Genomic DNA, 11,510 nt, shown 5'->3' on the forward strand with positions numbered 1-11,510 from the left:
CGGCCCCTCCGCGGGCCGGCGGAGTGGGTTGCTGCGGGCGCGCTGGCCGGGCGGCATATTTCTCCGGGAGTCAGGAGGAAGCACGCTTGCAGCCGCAGGGCTTCGGCTCCGGGAGGGCTCGCTCGCTGCCCCGGCGCATCGCCTGGCAGGCGCCCCTGTGTGTCCCCCTCCCACGCAGCTCGGGGTGGGATGGGGTGGCAGCGGGGCTCCCCCCGTCCTTCCCCCTCTGCCTGCCGGGCTGGGAGCCGGGGGCAGCCCGGCCAGCCAGCGGAGGGCTCCCCTCGATCACCTCTGGCATCAAAGGGGGCCGCGCCGCAGGTGCGGGGGAGCAGCATTTGCCTGAGGGCGGTAGCGCAGCTGCCGAGCGATCGCTTGCTTTTAAACGGCTAAGTAAATAAATAATTAAAAAATAAAAATAAAAATTACTAAGCTTTCAGTAATGCGTGCAACTTCCCCACTTCTAGGGAACTCGCCCACGTGTGTGAATTACTGTCACTCTGCTGAAAATAGCTTTTTGTTACACAAAATGAGGCCGAAAAGTACTTTCATACACTCCCTCAGCGTACATACGCATCTTCCTCTTGATGTATCAGTTTTGATTTTTGCCTCATTAAATCCGAGGGCATACCAGAAGGCTCACACTGTTGTAGGTGAAGTCTGAGGTCTGGCACTCTGTTGAAGCAGAAGAGAAGCAAAGATCCACTGAGAAAAAGAGGCCAGTAATTAAGGAGCTCATTTAGGAGCAAGTAAACCTGGGTTATTTTTCCAGCTTCAAAGACTGCTTACTACATGCTAAATACAGCCTTACTAATAGTAAGGCAGTGAAAAACTGTTGGTGCCGTGGCAGTAAAATGAGGTTTCAGGATCACAATTTTGAATGTAAACAACTTTTTCACTCTCTTAACACCCAGTCAAAAGAATTGGAAGTTTGAAGTTCGGCATTACAGAACCAATTCCACCAGTGCCCAAGCACTTCTGAAAGTCCTGCTGCAAATCCTAATTATTAGATGCCTAAATACCAATGTACCAAAAAAAATACAGTTAATTTTACCTCCTAAACTTGCGCTATGCAAACAAATTTTGAGGCAAGAAAGTCCCACTCCAGTGCAAACTTTTGGGTTTGCCTTTTCAAATAACCTAAAGAAACTCATTATTTTCTTGCTTGACTTTTCAGTGTCATTCCCAATTATTTGTAAAGGGACCCGTATGTTTCCAAACCAAGTTAGGACACAGATGTGATTCAGGTAAGTGTAGTGACACCCTTTTTGGTCACAGCCTTTCTGGATTGTAACCTAGTGACTCACAGAGTCATCCGATCACAGAATTGCCTAAGATTTCCAGCTAAGCCTAGCTCCCTTTCAGAACAGTAAGAATGCCGATGAATGCTGACTTAGAAAAGGAATTTTAACCACAGTAACTTAAAATATTTGAAAGATTCGGGTCTTGTAAACAACAAAAGACCTGCCCCCTTTGTAAGGCTTACCTTGCCGTGCAAAAGCCCAAGTAATTAGCAGTTTTTGCTGGGCTGAATTTCTTTTTCCTGCAAGTCTTAAGGCATGGTCATTATACCCTCATATCCAATACCCAATACCCTTGAGCTCTTCTCTGCCAAGAAACTTCCAAGTCCTTCTATCAAGTCCACCTTTCTTTCTCTTCCAGGAGACCCATGATTCGCCCATGTAAGTGGGCCAGCAGCAGAGACCCCACATAATGGTCTCCTCAGTGTTTGTAAAACAGATGCCAGAGTCTCACATGGAACTCACTAAAGAGATTGCCTTCAGCACATTCTTACTTGTGCAGTATTAGCATCTCCCCTCAGAGCGTAACGTGTCTCAACCATAATTATACTTATCTACCGACCACAGTATGAGACCACAAGAGCTGAGATTTTTTTTTCAGGTTTGGTTTGGTGTTTTGTTTTGGTTTTTTTTTTTGTTTGTTTGTTGTTTTTTTTTTTGGGGGGGGAAGAGAGGTTGACAAGGAATGGGAGAAATAAACATCAAATGTCTGAAACACCTACTCAGTTGTGTCTACATGTTTCTGTTTGCATTATGGCCAGAAAAATTTCAGTATATACAAGTTTATTTTAAGCCATGCTGTGCTTTTGGGGGTTTAGGGTTTTTTCTTGTCTTTCTGTGTTTGTCCTAATGATATTATCAGTATCAGACAAACTTATATGCTGTTTTACTCTTTGTTAAAAATAAAGTAGCATAATTTATCAGATTCTAAGAAAGCTCTCAAGTCTTTGGTTTATCTACAGCACATAGTTCCCTGTCAGCATACGGAATGGCAGCTTTCTGCCACTATGGTAAAAAAAAAAAATCTTACAAAAATCTAAAAGGAAATTGTATCTTACTAATTCTGATGTAATTCAGATATGACATAAGGCACAGCACTATTATATGGCTTGTTGATATTCTTGAGTTTTGAAAATCTGCTGACAGGCTTGAAAACTGCAGAGATTTTATTATCTGATAATTTCCTCTTCCCTTGAGTTTCTATGTTGCTGTCATGAAAAAATATGAGGTAGGTAATGTTTTTCTATAGTTGAAGATAAAATTTCAGTTTAGAAATTGATTACAAAAAGAAGCTTCGAGACTCTTGCTATATCCTCTGAAAGACCTTTGACTGTACAAGAAGGTCATTCATCGTGAACATGCTAAGATTGCCTTCCAGCTCAGATTTATGGTTTAAAATAACCTTGTTTTCCAGTAATTTATATTGGCCTGATTATTTTTAACATTATCAATCCATAGGGATAACCATGTATGTCTGTGTTTAACTGAAGATGGAATAATATCATCTAAACCGTATGGGAACTGATCCTTAGAATATGAGCCTACCCTAGATTTCCACAATCTATCTGTGTGTCTTGTCATAAGTCAAAGTAGATGTTTGCCACGGTTTTTATTGTTCATTAAGCTAGTAATGGAACTGATTCAAATCAGTCAGCCATTTTCCAGTTTTCAAATATTGCAATTGTTGGATGTGTACATCTTTAAAACTATGAATCAACTCTACTTGTTGCATGTTTATTGTATTTAAGAACTCCAAAACTAGCTGCACAAACAGCAAGTTGCTAAGATAAACTGGGGGAAAAAACTGCTACTCCTTCCTTTATGGACGGCCCACAAGTAGCTCTGACATTTACATGAAGTTTGTCAGCTGTCTAAAAATGCACAGAAGAACTGTTTATTTGTTACTTTTAATGAGATTATTTCTCTCTCTGCTGTAAAAATAGCACATATTACCACTGAACACAGCCCAAGCTAGGTAGCAAGATCCAAGTTCTAAACTTGGTCTTCTGCAAGCTTTTCAGTTTCATTTGCTCCTCTTCAAAGCAGAAGTAATAAAAATCATCCACCAGTCTCCTCAAGGCATTGAGAAGGTTGAATGCATTCAGTTTTTGGAACTTATGAAGCATTGTAAGAAATGAAATGTTAGCTACATCTTAAACAACCAGCAGGTGAATATCTAGGCTTTTTATGATTCGAGCTTCACTGTTGTTGTTACAGTATAGTATAGATATTATTGTTAACAAAATATAAGAAAAACTAACCTTGGAAATTAAATCATGCATTACCATTTTCACAAGCAGAGTTCTAGCATGAGGTAACATATTTCACTCAGGGTAAGATAAAAATGTTACAAAGCTGCAGAAAAATGATAGGACTGTACTTAAGAATAAGCACAAGAGTGGAGATATCTAGGTTCAGTTTTTGCATTTGCTATCAACAGTTTACGTGACCTTGGGATTCTTCTAAGCCGCTTATTCAGTGCATTATAACTCAGTTACTTTTGTATGTCTCACGAGACACAAACCTACACTTTCATGCAGGCCTGTAAGCCAGTTTGACCCATACCCCATATTTTAATGTAACTGTATAATAGTCTGATTTCCAAGAAGCACCGTAAGATAGTTCCCTGTATCATACGATGGATTTGTATTTTCAGACTATCACTTTATAAACTAGTAATGTTCTTCTTTACAGAAGAGAACACAACAATTGTGGCTTTTGCCATCTTATTTCCTTTAATGGCTATATGTTTGACCTTAATGCAGTCTCTGTTTTCTTAAAACTACTGCTGGATTCGTAAGGTAATCCCTTAAAGCTATTTTGATATTGATAAATGACTTTTGAAACAAATGAAATAAAGCTGGTGTAACAGGGTGAGATACTGTTTACTGATTACTTTTACAATATAATGATTTTCTTCCTTCACCTTACCAATTCTGGTGACAGTTAAGTCAGAGTAAATTTTCCAGCTTATGTATTGTACATTGCACTCAACTGCACATGCAAAATCTTCTAAAGGCAAGAAGTTATTCAGATTAAGTGAAATACTATTTCTAAGAATAAAAACACTTATAAACCAATAGTAACATTTTCTCTAAAAGCACCTGTCTTATAGTGGTGATGGGTGAGTCAGAAACAAAGAACTTGACCTCACTCCCAACGGAGTATGCAAAGGTGGCTATTGAGAAAACGTGAGGTTTCTGGAAGCAAAGGAGGGTCTATCTACTGCCTTTTGCCAAAGCACACAATACAGTACTTCCCTGGACTAACTCACTCCATGACCTGTCTTGAGCCAGCATCCAAACCTGTTGATACAGCCCTATGGGCTGGTGATGTCTCACTTTCATATACGCTGATATGTGTTTCAACCTGCAGACAAGCTGAGAATTTTGTCTGCAGGGATGCTTTATTTGAATTCATTGCTTATGGAGAAGTAAAAGCATGTCCTATGTATATGTTTCTCCTGAGTTTACAAGCCTAGAAATGAAAACAGCAAATTTATTCTAGCAAGGCAGGAGGGTTAAGTTCTTGCTTCAAATGAAAGGCATCTAACCAATAAAAAAAAATATTTAAAAAATACCTGGTATCAATCTCTCATTCTAGCTGCTGCTTAGGGTTTCTCCAAGAAATCTGTCACTGGAAAGTCTAAAGAGGTGGCTTCAATACTTTATTTTCAGGGTACCTATGTTCACTGTGGGACCTTATCCAAGAACTTCTGTCTCTCATTTATATTTAAAGGTTTTCAAGTTGCTTTTGAATACAAATGCAGCTTCAAAGTATGTGGTAAGTTCCTGTTTATTTCTTTGCTATTGCTCTCATTTAAGGGACCTAGTTACCTTGGCACAACTTCCTGTCATCTTTGACAAGTCTAATGGAGCATTCTTAAACTTATTAGAAAATAAATCCCTCTGAGGAACTTTCCTGCACATCAAAGTGCTGAATTTTTCCCATATTCATCTTTTGCATGGTTCATTGAATTGTAATGAATCACAGATCATTAAGGTTTTATCTACACAGCATTGGCTTGCTCTCATTCTACAGAAACCACGTATGACACACTTAAAGATGCTATTAGTTTTAAAGGTCACCGTCTCAGATACCTCCTTCCCTTTTCATTTTACTTGCTGCTTGAGCAAATTTGGCATGGAAAGTAATGAAACATAATAGACATCACAGGACTATTTTTAGAGTAAAAAATTTTCACAGTACAATCACAGTTAAAACTGTACATAGTTCAGTGTAATTTCACACTATTACTTAGGTCTGGTGAAACACATTATCTCTCTTCTGTTCTCGCTTTTCTTCATTGCTTTCTGCCCAGCCAAAGAAACCAACTCATGATAGCTGGCTCATTCCCCAGGATTCTGATGATATTAAAAGGACTAAACTAGAGGCTTACTGTATATACAAATAATACTTCAATAGAAAACTTATAATGAAGATACCCCATCTGTCCATGAATAACTTCTTGTGAAGTTACTAGGTTAAGTTAGAACCTGAGAAGTATCAAGTCTTTGAAGTTTTACTACATACATCCCATTTCACATATGGTTTCCTTAGTTTTCAGTCTCTTTTCTAAATAACAAATGGAGAAACAGCCTCAAATGTAAAATGCCAGAAGAAAAGTTAAAAGTAGACAAGCCACCTGGGGAGTACCAGGTGCTACTGGAAGTACCAGTAACCTTCGTTATTTCAGGTAAACAAAGGATGGCATAAGTATTCTGCCTGCAATTATGAATTAGATTGCAATTTAAGAAATATAATTCAAATACTCAGCTTATGTTATAAGCTCTGATTAAATTGGTCACACCACACCATTCTATATCTGGATATAGTTCCCACTATCTTTTTTACCACCTTCTACTCAGGAAACTTTATACTGCCTTCAAGGATTGCTCTGCACCAAGGGTACCTCTTGAGAGCAATGAAGGTTTAACTGCATTATTGCGGACAGCAGTATAACTGAGACTAGGACCTAATCATTAGGAAAAGAAATACCATCAAGTGAAAACAACACTTTCATGTCACGTTTCTACAGCCTCTTCCTTTCTAAAATTTAATTAAAATTGCAATTAAATAAGTGTCACTTCAGTATTGGATAGAAAAGCCTACAGTTTTTCTTATATAATTAAACACTAACATTAAAACAACATCAATCATGTTTAATAACTACAAAATACTATTGCTGATCACATCAAAAGGCATCTTTCTTTAAAGAACTAGTTTTTCCCAAAGGTTATAATTAGGCTATTACTTAATCTTATAAAATGAGACAAAACAGCTGAGAGGCTGTGGAAATTATGATCTTCTCCAGGTAAACAGTTAATCAAGCTTCTGACCCTTCAGAGACACTGGTAAGCTTGTCCTTTGCTTACCAAATAATTCAAAAGCAAATGTATCGCACAAAGGCTTGACTCAAGATAATACAATTTTGTACGCACAAAGGAAAAAAACCTATGCAAGACTAAAACCTTGACTAAATCTTTTTGCTTTATGTACATTCGTATGGAATTCAAATTACATACTCCGTTCAGCTACTGCAATACAAAACATTGCTTGTTTATGAATGTTCAGAATCCTGGAGGCCTTCACAGTTCTTGCATACAGAACAAAATTAAAAGCAAATAAATTTTAAAATAAAGGAAATTCTAGTTTAAATTAATGCACTAAAACCATTCGTTGCCATTTCTACAATGCACCAAGGGTCTAAATGAGCTTGAAAAAAATGTAATGAAAACTGATTAGGGTACTTCAGTGGCTAGGGAAAGGCCACTTTTTCTGCATATCTGTCATCAAAGCTCACTTCTCTGGTGCCTGCAAGGAATTGTCCATTCTAAGAGAAGCATCAGGAAAAGTGGTTTGTATTTCTTTCACAAAAGGGAGGTATAGGAAATGCGTATTACAGTTCAAGCTGGATTTCAGGCAGAGTGGGTTTTCAGCCAAGTCAAGATTATCTCCTGTAGAATAATGTAAATAGGAAAATATAGTATATGTATTTGAGAGTATATATTGACATTTTTATCTTCCCCTGCATTCTTGCTATATTTTGTAGGTCTATGCTCAAGTAGTTATTAACAACTAAGAGAGAACACATAAAGAATACAAGCTGCCTTTTTTCCCCCCAGATCGCAAAGTTAACCAAAGGCCCAAACTACACCACCAACGCAGTTTGGCAGAGATCAGGCTCAGGAATGAGAAAAACACAGTTAGCACCCTGATCCCATGTTCTATGTGTTAGCTCTACTCCAGCACAGCTGAGCATGGCTTGTTTTCTCAATGTTGGTTACCTGAAGCCTCCTGTCGTGGTTCTGTTTTACCTCAAACCAGGACACCTCCACAGAAGCTAACTTAAATATAATGGCAAATTCAAGCCAACACCACCATGCTGCATTTAAGTGAATATAGGTACACAGGTGGCCCCACACCAGGGTTTAGCACAGGCTCAGACTTTCTTCCCTCCTACACTCTGGAGCTTTGCCTTTCCTAATGTGAGGCTCATGCACACTGATTCATAGTTAAAATGGCTTAATGTCAAGTGCTGTGACTGTACTAGGAGCGATACACCTTTTTTAACCATATTATTTCGTAATTATGTACTTCAAGGGGATTATGACTTTCTTCCAAACATCCAGCACTTGTCACTATGGTATAGTGCTAAATGAACAATTCACATGAGCATATAATATAATTTCTATGGCATGGAACACCTACAGCAGTTTCTTTGTTTTTCTTACACTATTACTGTTTTCTCACTTGGGCCTTAGAGTACCAGAGACAGGAGGAAAACCCATTACATGTATTTTCAAATATAAATAGATCAATAGATGCACCAAAATGCATTTATTGTCACATACTGAACTTTGCATTATACACAGAGTATAAAGCTAGAACTTACTGGGTCTGCATCATATCATCTGCTTTTCCTAGCAGAGCAAAGTCCACTCCCTTTTGTTATCAGCTATGTTAACAGTGTTAAGGTATTCTGAAAAGAACATGTACATCTGCTAAATGGTAACTTTATTTCAATGTATACTTTGATCCCTGTTTTTCTAATTTTGGTATTTTTTCCTCCCATATCCAAGGCCACTATATAATCTGGACATGAAAACTCTCTTTTTTAAGGACTCTTCAAGTAGTTAGAGAATATATTTAAAAGTGAAAGTAACCCAGGAATAGGAATTGTTTTAAAACAAAATCAAGCACAGAGCAAACTTTCCACTTTGTTTTTTTGATGATGTAGTTTTGCTGAAGAGGATTGATCTTCAGAAAGGTGAAATTCAATGGAGAACTAAGCTCTGAGGATGAGCACACAGTTTTTTTGTTATTAGTTCTTTCACACAAAATAAATAAAAAACAACCCAAGACCTGAACAGGTACAATCTAGTAACAATTCTACACCTATCACAATTGCTCTTGCACTTTTATTTCTTACACTTTGCCTTTTAATTATTTTCATTTTCTTCCCTGTATACGACATTACCTACCCAGGCACAGGGCCCTATTTTGACAATTGGGTTGCAGGATATCCATATCTCTTTTCTTTCAAGTTTGTTGTTGTAAGACTAATTAGCTGGTGTACATATGTAATGGTAAACATGATAACTTGTGTCTTCACCCTACCCCTACGGGCCTGATTCTTTGTCAGTTAGAGGATATATTTTAGGCAGGGATTTCCAGTGCAGCTGGGGATCCACAGTGGCCAAATCTGTGAGTTTCTTCTGATACAATATCCCAGAACCTGTTTTCTTTGGGTCTTTTTTTTGGGGTGTGTGTCTTTTTTTCTTCTGCTCAGGACTTCGTAGTAAAAGCTGAAAGATTGAACTACAGTTTCACTGTTAAAGTTGACTCTGCTGGAGAATGGAGTAATATTATCCTTATCAAGTCTGCTTATTCTTGCTGTCTCAACCTCCTCTTTGTAGCTGGTGGGCTGCATAGTAAACCATCTCAGATAACTAATCCAGGCTGAATTTAACTTCACAAAAGTACGAGCTTAAAATGACTATAAAACTACAGCACGAACTGTGTGACATAAATTCTATTTAAATAACCTTTGTACTAGATTCTTTACCATATTTCATCGAAAGGACTTCCTCTTTCACGTGTCTTCTATTACAGTATCTTATTTTCTTCAGTATACTCTATACTATGTATTAATGCAGGGAGTCGTATATTTTCAGAGAACATACACTCACTTTTCTCTAATATTTCTGAATGACTCATGTTCTCTACTTTCTCTACGCTTTGTGTTTTCAGGTTATATTTTACTCATTTCATCAACATTTACTTTTACAATCTGCAGTGTTCAGAAAGCTTCAGACATGGCCCGGCTAATCACCTGCTCTCACCAGGTGAGGCTGGTCTGGGCCACAAAGGCCTACAGGTGCATGGAGAGCCCTGAAAGCTACTACTACAATTGCATCTCTTTGGGCAAGAGCTTGTGTCAAGTAAAAAATGTCTGATTGTTCCCAAAGATTTTATAGTTATATTGTCAAATACCTGCCAGTATGGTACACAAACACAAGCCTTAAATCATAAGACTATCAAATAAATAGCAACAAAGATTAAGAAAATCCACTTACGTAATTTATCACCATTCTTCAAATAAGGAGAAATGGTGAATTAGTAGCAAAAATTCACAAGTAACAGGTGTTCATAGTCCAACACTGGGACTGAAATTAAAATAGGGTGTTGGACCTATTTTTGTTTAACTAAAACTATGTTTTTGCTATAAGAATAGCTGAATCTAAAGACCATCAAATGTTGATCATCAGACAACAAAAGTATACATTCTCTTTACTATCGCTGAACAGTAAAAACCCTGGAAAAGTCAACTGTAATTTTAGTGGCCATTACTGCCTCATTTTCTGTCATGAGATTTGAGATATAATCATGTGTTTAAAATTCAAATGACTCCCAATAGCAGCGCTTGTCTAGTAACTGTTTCAGTAAGAAAGTATCTTACCTAATTGCCTCTACATTAAGTTCTTATAAAGACCACTCTATAATTGCAGACCCTTATACCATGTAGTACTTCATGTTTTTACAAAAGCTTGGTTTTTTGCATGTTTCACTCACGTTTACAGAGAAGACCAACATTTTTTACCTCTAAGGCTTGAAATTGTTTCATCTACCCATTAAAAAATCAGAATAGTTTTTCTTCTCCTATTGAATATGTTTTAGACAAATGTATTTTCTAAACTAACTAATGTCTTCTTCCGAATATGCATAGACAATTTATACAGATAGCATGTATCAACTGAATCAGGAGTTAGATATATCATTTTTTGACAACAAGAACCAAAACAAAACATTTTGCTTATGGCAAAGAACATGAATATAGAACAGTTCTTGTCATATCTTCTAAATCTGTGTTTATAACAGTGTGTTGTAGTAGCTTCTCATAAGCTCTACAACATTCAATAAATAGCATATTCTGATAACAGGCCCATTTATTATTATCTATTTCACACACAAAGGCTACTTTTTAAAAAACAGATATTCTTTTACCTTTATTCAAACTAATGTCTTTTTTCATAACTCACATCTGCACATCACAAATTGATTTAGGCTGAAGTAATCTAAGCAAATACATATATTGGAAAAGATCCAGAGCTAATGAATCCAGCTACACTATGATTAGGGCAACAATATAGATTCATACCAAGAAGTTGGTCTATGCAATACTATACAGTAAATATATAATAATTCATTTTTGCCCATCTTTTTTTTTCATTTACACATCGCAAAAATTTTGGGTAGGAAGGTGACATTTTTCACTTCCTGTACATTAAAGTATATGTTCTTTTTAGAGTTCCTTTTTACTAGGAATAATTTGGAAAAATGTGGACATGCTGGACCATCAGAAATGGTAAATAGGTTAATGATTTACGTACCTTTTTGTGTTAGCTCTGCAGTACACTTTCAATATGATCAAGCAAACTATAATGAGTCAAAAGGAACTTTCCTTTTGAATTTAATAATTACAGCTGGTTTCAGCTCATACGTTTGATTAAAGAGACTTTATAACTTTCGTTGTTATTTTAACATTTATACAGTGCTTTACATCTTCAAAGCACTGTGCTGACATTACCTTATTAGTTCTTGCAGTGCTTAGATGCAATTTTCAGTGTGCTTTTATATCACAGTCCCATTTTAATTGCTATTTAAAGCTGAATTAATTATATTTCTAATGGGCCATAAAAAGGAATGTTT

The sequence above is a fragment of the Charadrius vociferus genome, unplaced genomic scaffold, assembly GCF_000708025.1.
Source record: "Charadrius vociferus isolate BGI_N301 unplaced genomic scaffold, ASM70802v2 scaffold186, whole genome shotgun sequence".
In the NCBI taxonomy this organism is placed as follows: domain Eukaryota; kingdom Metazoa; phylum Chordata; class Aves; order Charadriiformes; family Charadriidae; genus Charadrius; species Charadrius vociferus.